Source organism: Sebastes fasciatus, chromosome 2, assembly GCF_043250625.1.
Source record: "Sebastes fasciatus isolate fSebFas1 chromosome 2, fSebFas1.pri, whole genome shotgun sequence".
NCBI lineage: Eukaryota > Metazoa > Chordata > Actinopteri > Perciformes > Sebastidae > Sebastes > Sebastes fasciatus.
In genome coordinates, this window is record NC_133796.1 from 32,092,849 (window position 1) to 32,104,428 (window position 11,580).

General features: G+C 41.9%; 1 long non-coding RNA gene across 1 annotated transcript; it reads left to right on the forward strand.

Moving 5' to 3' along the window:
• The first annotated feature begins 947 nt into the window (after positions 1-947).
• Positions 948-10,658, forward strand: LOC141758525 (uncharacterized). The gene is made up of 3 exons (XR_012591884.1): positions 948-1,079; positions 5,796-5,909; positions 10,463-10,658. It is a non-coding gene; the product is annotated as an uncharacterized LOC141758525 (long non-coding RNA).
• The last annotated feature ends 922 nt before the right edge of the window (positions 10,659-11,580 follow it).

Genomic DNA, 11,580 nt, shown 5'->3' on the forward strand with positions numbered 1-11,580 from the left:
CATAGTCAAGTCAGCACACTGACACACTGACAGCTGTTGTTGTCTGTTGGGCTGCAGTTTGCCATGTTATGATTTGAACATATTTTTCATGCTAAATGCAGTACCTGTGAGGGTTTCTGGATCAATATTTCTAATTTTTCATTGTTGTTTATTGATTTCCAATAATAAATATACACATTAATTTGAATAAAGCAGCATATTAGTCCACTCCCATGTTGATAAGAGTATTAAATACTTGACAAATCTCCCTTTAAGGTACATTTTGAACAGATAACAACTGTGTGATTAAGTTGTGATTTCTCACAATTAACTATGGACAATCATGCGATTAATCACGATTAAATATTTGAATTGATTGACCGACCTAGTGATGAGTAAACCTTGCCGTCATGTGAATGTAACTAACACTCAGAGGGTAGCCTGTATGGGCTATGCTGGACTTGGTTGATAAACACCATTAATTAATTAGTCACTGATTATCCTGAATGAGTACATCCAGAGAGCATTACATAACACGACTTAGAAAAGCAATATGGCCCGCTCTCTATAACGCTAGCCGTCATAATGATTAATTCTCATCTCTGTTGCTTCTGCTGTTTTCCATACAGTCCCTGCTGTTATATAAGAGGCAGTCTGTCTCACTAAACCTAAAGCCAAGGTGCAGAACGGATCAGGAGCAGACATGAGATCTTGCACCCACGTTTAATTTCAGTGACCATTTGACCCTCAGAGGAGCTGTGTTATCCACACACACCCTGCTCATGTCAGATACCACGCAACTCAGGTATTTCACAGCGTTGTGAAAGAGGCCTCCACTGTGATTGTGTCTCCAGTGCAGCGGCCAGTGTTTACATAATGACATCTTTTTGTGGTTCGGTGTGATAAGTAAAGGTGAAATGTTCAGATAGTCACTCTGCGTTCTCCTACTCATGTGTTATTGCTTCATTTCTAAACTTCTCTGCCTCCTCATACCCATTAACTTGGAGTGAACTGGCTGTGCCATCTCACTGTTTTCTGTTCCAAGATTTTTCTGTCTTCCTGCGTCATCTCCGAGGATGTTCACGCAACGCTGTTCAAAAGTAAGGCAAGGTTAGTGTATAAAGAAAATAAATCTAGACACACTCCTGCATGACAATTACGTCCTGTGAGCAGGACAGATGGGATCTGCTGTTTGAATGATTTACTCCGAGGGTAGAGTGTTAGTGGGATGTGACGGTATTATTACGTAACGCACAATAGTGCCACCACCACTGGCCTGAGATTAGTCTTTTTTTTTCTCATTAAAGGATGATGTAGGCTACAGCCAGCAGCTCCAATGATAACAGGCTTATCAATTGAACATATAGAGTGCTCCAGGGATGACGTATTTTTGTAGGCCAACCAGGAAGTTAGCATCGCTCTGGTTCCCTCGACAAAAAGCCAATGGGATTTTTCCATTGGATTTTGGATTATTGATAAACTCTGACACTTATGATATGATGATACTTACACATTTTGTTCCATGAGATAATCTCCACAAATGAACACCACCTTTAAGATTTTTGAAGTGTGAATGCAATCAGCAGAAGTAAAAAGCTAACGTTAGGCTATAAACAAACTACACCACGGTCGCATGAGCGCGAGTATACGCAACAAGGCTGTAAAGGCGGACAAGTTGGCGTGATGACATTTAGTAGTCTCATTTAGCTACTTTTTTAAAGCTTCAAAATTCACGAGTGGGATATTTATTGACATATTTTAAATCGTAGAACAAACCTTAAAATCTGTTAAGCTTGTGTTAACTACAGACCTTATTTCAGGCTAACTTAAAACTAGGGCTGTCAAAGTCAACGCGATAATTGTTAACACAAATCTGTTTTAACGCCACTAATTTATTTAGCATATAAAAGCAACTTGCAATTTTTAGGTTGTAGTGGGCTCAGTTTTAAAGCTAGCTTGTCACGAAGGAGGTTAAATAACGCTCCAAACTTGTGCAGAATTTTGGCGAGGAAAAACTGACATGGCCATTTTCAAAGTGGTCCCTTTGACCTCTGACCTCAAGATATGTGAATGTAAATGGGTTCTATGGGTACCCACGAGTCTCCCTTTTACAGACATGCCCACTTTATGATAATCACATGCAGTTTGGGGCAAGCCATAGTCAAGTCACACTGACACACTGACAGCTGTTGTTGCCTGTTCAGCTTGAGTTTGCCATGTTAGGATTTGAGCATATTCTTTATGTTAAATGCAGTACCTGTGAGGGTTTCTGGACAATATTTGTCATTGTTTTGTGTTGTTAATTGATTTCAAATCATAAATATATACATACATTTGAATAAAGCAAGCATATTTGTCCACTCCCATGTTGATAAGAGTATTAAATACTTGACGAATCTCCCTTTAAGGTACATTTTGTACTGATAAAAACTGTGCAGTTAATTTGCAATTAATCGCGATAAACTATGGACAATCATGCAATTAATTGCGATTAAATATCTGAATCGACTGACAGCCCTACTAAAAACCCATTCATAAAACACACTGACTTCCAGACGACGGAACTGGAAGTGCTAAAATAACTAACTAATTTCCGGGTTGTAGGACTCATTCCTGTCCTGTAGCACTCTATTAATGCAAAGAACAGATGTTAGAGCAGCAACAAGTATCATCATCATTATTAAATGTCGCTGAATGGTGCTTTGTAGTAATCTTGTTTTCAAAAAGTAGTAATAAAATTAAATATCTTTGCATTGTAGGAAGAATCCAATTATCAGCATGGCTGCAGATCTTGAATCTTTGACCTTTACCAGCATTCCTGCACTAAACACGGCGAACAAGGCGAGAGGAGAGGAGAGGACCATCTGCCTTTGCTTTGCAGTCCTCTCACCATCTGTGAATGGAGCATCGTCAGACCTACAGGGCTCTGCTTGTGTACATGTGTGTGTGGGTGTGTGTTGGGTGTATGAGCCATCCTCTCTATGATGTGATGTAACCTGTTTTGCTTGCTCCTCGCCCTCAGACAAACGATAAAAAAATACTATCTGTTCTCGGGATATTCTGCAGAGAAATGATGTGGCAGGGACATTGTTGTGTTTTGTGTGTTTGATGTGATTGAATTTGCTTGTATGGGGTCAGAGATAAAACTGGGAGTTTGGTGGTGATATAAGAGGATCAGACGCTGTGGAATCTGGAGGTTTCCTAACAGGACTAATACAGAAACCTTTCACCCAAAGGTGCTTGTGTGTTTAAAATGACTCAACAGGTTCAGAAAACAAACATGTTATCAACGTAACTGTCCTCGTTTCCTAGATCTTGACGGGGTGTTTCTGGATGGCTTTGATAGAATTAATCTGGTATAAATTTAGATCTAGCCTTAATTAGTCCAGAGAAGCTTGTCGGCACACATTAAGACAACTGGAGGTATAATCTGTGTTGTGCTTCTAACTCACTATTCTTTATATGTTACCAACTTTTTTATCCGTTCAAAATTTACCTTAAAGGGAGATTTGTCAAATATTTAATACTCTTATCAACATGGGAGTGGGCAAATATGCTGCTTTATGCTAATGTATGTATATATTTATTATTGGAAATCAATTAACAACACAAAACAATGACAGATATTGTCCAGAAACCCTCACAGGTACTGCATTTAGCATAAAAAATATGCTCAAATCATAACATGGCAAACTGCAACCCAACAGGCAACAACAGCTGTCAGTGTGTCAGTGTGCTGACTTGACTATGACTTGCCCCAAACTGCATGTGATTATCATAAAGTGGGCATGTCTGTAAAGGGGAGACTCGTGGTACCCATAGAACCCATTTTCATTCACATATCTGGAGGTCAGAGGTCAAGGGACCCCTTTGAAAATGGCCATGACAGTTTTTTCTCACCAAAATTGAGCGCAAGTATGGCGCGTTATTTAACCTCCTTTGCGCTAAGGTATGACGTTTTCTAGGTTTTCGTATGAGACCAGTATCTTCACTCTAGTTTTAAAACTGAGCCCGCTACAACCTCCGAAAGATAAAACTAATTTGCATTAACGCATTATTATCGCATTAACAATGACAGCCCTAATTAAAATAAATCCTTTAAACAACCTAAAATCCTGAGCCGAGGTTCAATTAAAGGGACTATTTGTAACTTTCAGAAATGCTTGTTAACAGCGACACCTGTGGCCGTTAAGTCAACGAAAGTCAGCATCAGGCTCACGCTTGCTCGCTCTACATAGACATGAACGAGCCTAAAACAGTGAGGCGACACACGTCAGCTAAAACCACAATATCACTCTATATTTCACCTGCTTGGCAGTAATGTTAGCTGACCAGACGAAGGCCTCTCCATGAATCACTGCTGATCCTAGTGTCGGCTTTTCCTGCTTCAGCAAAAGCGGGTCGGTGCCGGGGCTGAAGCAGGAAGAGAAACGTTATCGCCTCCCGACTGTGCCCGCAGGGAGACACCGGCACCCGGTCGGAGACGATAATGTTTCTCGCTGCGGAGCCCCGTCACTTCACAAGACACGGAAAACCTCTGTTGGTCTGGAGGAGCTGCAGAATTTATTTCTGCACAAACGTCCACCATTCACTAGATATTCTCAGAGCTAAACTAACTCTTCTGCAGTGTGTAGTGTGCGCGCATGCTCATCTAGAGGTGGAGCGAGACAGCGAGAACGCGCGTGGTGTGTGAGTGAAGGCAGGCAGAGGAGCAGAGACTCCGGCCACACGCGAGCGCGCATGGGATCCCGACCCGGTACACTTATACGCTTAAAAAGTTACAAACAGTCCCTTTAATATATATATATATATATATATATATATCTTACAGTCCTAGGAAAGTCCCTTCTCAAAAGTTTGATGAGTGGAAAACTTTTCTTTTTCTTTATAGATAGTCGCTATGTGTTCTCCTACTCATGTATGATTGCTTCATTTCTAAGACTCTCTGGTCTTTGACTGAAATGTGCTTCCTCGTACCCATTAACTCAGAGGGAACTGTCTGTCCCATCTCATGGTTTTCAGGTAGTACCAAGAAAAAAGAGCATCTTCCATTCTCTCGAGCAGAAGTTTGTAAAGGATTGAAATAAATCCTGTAAACAACCTAAAATCCTGAGCCGAAGTTCTTTTAAAAAAATAAAATCTTACAGTCCTAAGTCACTTCCTAAAAGTTTATTGACAAACTTGAGTGGAAACTTTTTTTTTCTTTTTATGGCAATAAAACCATAAAGATTAAAACACAAGGTCAAAGTTGGAAGCTGATTTCTTCCACAGTTGTGACGGAAATCCTGGAGACGTTCAGTGTTCAATGTCTGAAAGAGTCCATAAAAGTCTGATAATTACACAGAGAACAGACTGTCCAAAGCATTACACCATAGAGAGACAGAGGTGGACAGACATTGATAGATATGAGAGCTGCTATTTAAAATACTGTGTATAATATCTGCTATCTAGATGTGTGGTTATATTACTACTGCACCTCTGTCCTCTCACTCTCTTCTTACTGTCTGCAAGGTCTTATTACTCATAATATTTGGGTTTCAAATAAGATCAAGGACGTCCTGTGTCATCATTATCAGCACTCTGCTGTCTGAACATACTTTTGTCTCTGTTTTGTGCACGTTGTGGGTCACGTGTTAATTATCTACATGTGTGTTGTGACATACTGTATGTATGCATGTAAACACTGGTGTTTTTTTATGAAATCAAGTGCATTTGTGTGTATATATTCGAGTGGAGGTCGTGATAATGTTCCCATCTTGAACATCTGTGACTTCATTTTCACAATTACATAACATTCCTCTTATCTCTCCTTCCAGACTTATCTTCAACAGAGTGAGATTTCCATTCGCTGACTTTTAGCAGCTCTCTCCAGTCCCCGACAGCCGCAGTATCAAGCCTCTCATCTCACATCGGGTCACACCGGTGCAGCGGTACGTATAGAATTGATTGGCCTCTTCTCTCAGAGTGTGTGTCACAGCAGCACTCGCCATTAATCACAGGCTGATCACAGCTGAACCTGAAACTCACACAGATTGCTCAGCGTGTTGGCCTACATCCCTCTTCAGTTTCCCTTCAGCTAAACTACACAGTGGATGGTGCACTGACGTGTAGCAATAATGGGCTCGAGTAGAACGCAGCCAGCCAACAGCATTAAGCCTACCAGCATGGGTTTCAGGCCTGTCTTTTAAATGTGGCTGCAGTCTAGTGAGTCGCGCTGCAGCTGCTCTCACTGCCCCTATGCCTCCTTGGCCTCCCTGCTTCGTGCTGTGTGTGTCTGGATCGATGCAGCACTAGAGCAGGCAAAAGGCACACAATGTTCAGTCCTATGGGCAGGCAGAGTGGCGGGTCTAATGGGGAGCCCGTCTGGCCAATCTTGGCCTGACCTAGCCAAGCTGTCACTGCCCACCCCTGCATGCAAATCACTGGATAAAAGGGATTCACAATGCTCTGCCTGGATTGGCTATCTACACATCTCCCAGCTGATATAACTGGCCACCTGCTGCAAAAAATGCCGAGCATCCTTATCTGAGACGAATGCTTCAAAACACATGCCAGGTTTTGAAAGTCAACTCAATATGACTTCCTCTCCATATAAAACCTCTTTGAAATGGGATTTTTCCAGTCACACGACAAGCAGGTCTGTGACAGTCTATCGATTGGCCTGTGCAAAGTATCAATCATTAACCTGTGCTACTATGGCAGAGGCTGATAGGAAGGGAAGTGGAAAAACACATCGCTGTTGTTGCAGGTCGGCTGCACTGCATCCGCTCTCTATCAGGGGACTCAGGTTTGTTTCCCAATAACATGTAATCCTGTACCACGGAACGCTACAGCTCTCGGACCAACTGAGGTGTGTGTTCATTGGGTAATCTGGAGACTTGTGTGTGTGTGTGTGTGTGTGTGTGTGTGTGTGTGTGTGTGTGTTTATGTGCCTATGTGCCTATGTGCCTATGTGTTTTCCCAGCTGCACTACATGCTCCACAGTACACCCTTGTGTGGGATGATAAGTTGGAGCAGAGTTTTTTGGGTGGATGGGTCACTGCAGTTCAGTCCATCTCTGCTCCTCTGCACTACTGAGGAATATATTGCATAATAAAACAGGATTAGGGTTCTCATTTGCATCTGATGAACACTTCTTTGCAGCCTGCATAACTCTTATCAGGAAGGATTAGATAGGGAGATTTGGGCGGTGCAGAGTTCACCCAAAAATCCCATTAAGAGCGCATCAGAATTTGGGCTAGAGGGATTGTATCGCACTGTGATCGTTACATAAGATGTCAGAGGAGATCCTACCTCTGCTCACCCCGTTTATCCTGCTGAACCGTTTCTCTTTCAATCTACATGAACACACCTCTTGTGATGTCACAGCCTAAATGCTCCAGTAACTGATCAATACACTGGGTTTGCTACGAGTGTGTGTGTGTGTGCGTGTGGACATGCATGTTCTAATTATAGTTGGTAATGGATGGATGACTATGTGCTTTCAGATAAATCCAATGCCACAGACAGGTCAAGGCGACTAGCCAGGACTGATTTTTTACGCCTCTGTTAAATCCCCACTCAGACACTCAGGAATGTAATGAAAGATCTCGTCTGAATGATTGTGAATATTTTGCCTCTTCTTCTTCTTCTCTGCATTTAGATCAAGGATTTGTCTTTTTGATCACAGCTACATAAACGTTTTTATGCACACCTGCAGTAGTGCTCAGCTGAGGTAGTTTCACAAAGAAAAAAGACAAGACAATCCTTTCTCCTAGGAATATTTGTTTATTAAAGAAGGGCGGGTGATCTTGAGAAACTAGCAAGAGTACATTAGATTTTTAAAAATGATTCAACCAAAAAACTGATCTCAGTGTTGCCAACTCTTTCCAGTGAGAGAAGCTAGCAGCACTGGATCCGAAAGTCTCTAAATTTAGAGAGAAAGTCGCCAAGTCAGCAACACCGTCAGTCCGTCGTTTCAGGCCTCCCTCCAAAGCCACTCCCCCACTATTATCATTACGAACATAAACACATCATAATGAACATGTACGCCGAACATGGCTATTGTTAGTACTCACAGCTGTCAAGTTAGCAGCTTGTGGAAGTGATGCACAATGAGTGCACGGGCAGAGAGCACACAGGTAGACAGGTGGGTAGGTAGGTAGACAGGTTATTACAATACAAGCCACAGACACCGTATTTTTCCTTTTTTTTGAGTATTTGATTTATTGATTGCTGGCGGGATGTAATGAGAATTTCAACTAATATAACAAAAAAGGTTTCTAAGATCTTTACCAAGCCTGTCTTTAAGGGCAGAGTTTACTCATTCTGCAGCCCGGTGTCACCAAATGACGTATGAATGACACAATAATTTGTACATTTTTAATCATAACGCCTTTTGTTGCTTTTGGCATGTCATGTGCATGCCATGTAATCTGTACTGACTGCAATGCAAACGCATATGCGTGAATGTGCTTCGCTGAGAGCTAGTGACGTCGAATACAAAGTATTCTACGATGTACCCATATAATTCCGATTTATATATTTTAATTATTTTCAATGTATATATAGTGTGTTTTGTATAACTTGCACAATAATTGCAAATAAATGTAGTTTGGTTAAACTGATACTGTTATATTTTTCTCAGTTTTTCTTGACTTTTGGTGATAAACGGTCATTGTTAGTTTTCGATCTAACCTCTGGCCCGACATGATGTAACAATAAAGACAGTAGACGGGCAACTTATATTTCTTGTGTTGCTTTATGTTTATTCCATGCAAGTTTTGTTAATTCTTTCATAAACATAAAACAATATGGTATATATTGTTTACATCACTCGTATTCCCAGGGCGTCAAATAGTGATGTTTTGTCATGGTAGGGGAGGTGGAACACAAGACTTCCAAGCAGGAGACCGGTGTTCGCGTCCCAAAGTGTTGTTGAGATATTTTGACATTTGTGACGTGTTTTCCGCACCTATGTTACGTTGTTTACTTACATATTTTATCTAGTTAACGTATTATTTTAAGCTTAACCATGACGTTTTCCCTAAACCTATGTAGTTTTCTAAACTGTGGCCGTTACTGGAGTTTTGTTGCCTAAACATAACCGCGACTGTTTCACAGTAACGTCATGGCGTTAAATGACACTCAAAATGTCGTTTCACACCGTTAAGCCCGCGGCGTGTAAAACGTTGTGCTATTTATACGCCTTCCCATGAGATCCGGTTGCATTCTGAGAGCTAGATGAGAATATACCACTCACTTAGCCTATTATATCTGTCTATTCAATATAAGGCTACAACCAGCAGCCAGTTAGGATAGCTTAGCATAAAGACAGGAAACAGGGGGGAAACAGCTAGCTTTGTCCAAAAGTAATTAAATCTGACTAAACCGTACACTTTAAACTGTAACACATGTATGTCTTAGACAGGCACAATGATTTCCTGTCTCCACCATGGGCTCACCAGGCAACCAGCAGATAATCCAGGTTTTCTCATTGTGTTGATAAAATACATAATCCGAGTGGCATTTCCTTCAAAGCGTATTTGCGGTCGCATATTAGTATTACATAAACTGAATTTCTGAGATAAATAAGAATGTGGTGCAACATTGATCCCTATGACAAAATAAATAGACTTGATTAGCTAATCAGAATCCAGTGTAACATTGTGCATCGGGGCAGATAAGAGTGAAATCAATGGCTGTTTTTGTTTAATTGCATAACAGGTCTTAGTCATGCATGAGCAGCTTGAACTCAGTGTTCCTTTTCTGACTGCAGAGGAGAGCAGAGAAGTGTTGGATGTGGATTTACGGCTAAGTTTCATGTATAAAGCACAAACAGACGGAGGGAAAATCCAAATCTAGAAAGACGATTACTTGCAAACACATCCAGGTGCACATGCAAATAGCACAGGATGATACTTTGAGATTCAGTATTTCATTATAAGGCCAGCCTCTGTCTCTCTTTGGGTCTTCTATCTCTCTACTCTATATTTCTCCCTTTGTTTCTGGGATTGTTGACATCTTAGGATAATAGGTACACATCTCACCCAAATTTCCAGGTGCTTATGGCGTTGTCAAACTCTGCAGAAGGAAATTACTATGACATGCTCTCTTTATATTAGTATGCTTTCAAATTTGAAGGGTGAACAAGCACAAACTCACTCCACTTTGCTTTTTTTCTGGGTGAGGGCCTGAGGCTTTGTTAGCAAGCCTACCGCTTCTGAGTGTGTGCTGTTCTCTCACACAGCAAATATTACCTCGCAGTAATCCCCTTTTGTGAGAGAACAGAGCGTTTGTGGCCTAGAGACAGGCTTAATGGGTACATTTCGTGCAGAAGATGCAAATCTACGCTTCACAAAATGGGGAAAGATGGCAGATAATTTAGATCATGGCAACATTTCCATCCAGTTTTGTAACCACGGATCTATTTATTCTACATTGCTTTCAGTGAGAAATGTTCAGAACTTGATTACAGAGCATCTTCTTTCTTTGTGTGTTGCAGACAAACAGAGCCGTCCGTCCAGGCCTGTCTTTCTGCTCTGGGGCTTTACAGGTAGACACAGTGGGAGAGAATTAGTGAATGTGACCTATTTACTGATAAGGAAGCAGTGTGCAGCAGTGGTCTCCTGCTAAGGCAAAGCCCTCGCCGTCCTCTCTGCCCATCAGGTTTGTGTGTGCAACCAAGCAGAACATCTCCCACATGTCCTCAAAGCCCTGGACAGGCTCCAGTATGTGCAAAACTCGGCTGCCAGGGTTCTCACCCGCACCAAGCCCTGGCAGCACATCACCCCCACTCTCATCCACCTCCACTGGCTCCCGGTCAAGTCCCGCATCACCTACAAAATCCTCCTCCTCACCTACAAATCCCTCAACGCCCTGGCTCCTCAGTATTTATCTGACCTCCTCCACCCTTACACACAGCCCCGGAACCTTAGATCCTCAGGCACGGGTCAGCTCTCCGTCCCTCACACAAGAATGAGAACTTTTGGGGACAGAGCCTTCAGTGTGACAGCCCCCACACTTTGGAACTCTCTCCCCATAGAGCTCCGCAACGCACCATCTCTGGACACCTTCAAAAGACTCCTCAAAACCCACCTCTTCACCAAGGCCTATGGCCTCTAGCTTCTGTTACAGTTGTTGTGTTTATTTATGTCTTTGTTAAGCGTCCTTGGGTTTCATGGTAGGCGCTATATAAATCCAAGATATTATTATTATTATTATTATTATGTTACTCGCATCCAGTGAAACAGGCTGCACGCATGACAGAACAGGAGGCCTATATGTATCACCTACACATGCCAACAAACTGACCTCCATAAGGACAATATACAACGTACTGTAACACACACTGTCTTTAACGCAATGCAGACAAACCTGTAGTGATGTCCCGAAGATACTGAATGCCTCAGAGGTTAGACACATGAATTAACAGCAACAAAACAGACAGCACAGACTCTCATTTATGTCTGAGTATGCATGCAGTTATGCTGTGCTGGTTTAGGTATTTTAAAATATAGTAAAACTTCATAATCATACAAGCCCATTCTCATTCCCAGGTCGTTAAATACAGAGGCTTTGTCACGGTCGTCAGCGTTCGGTACCGCCACACCCAACACCCTT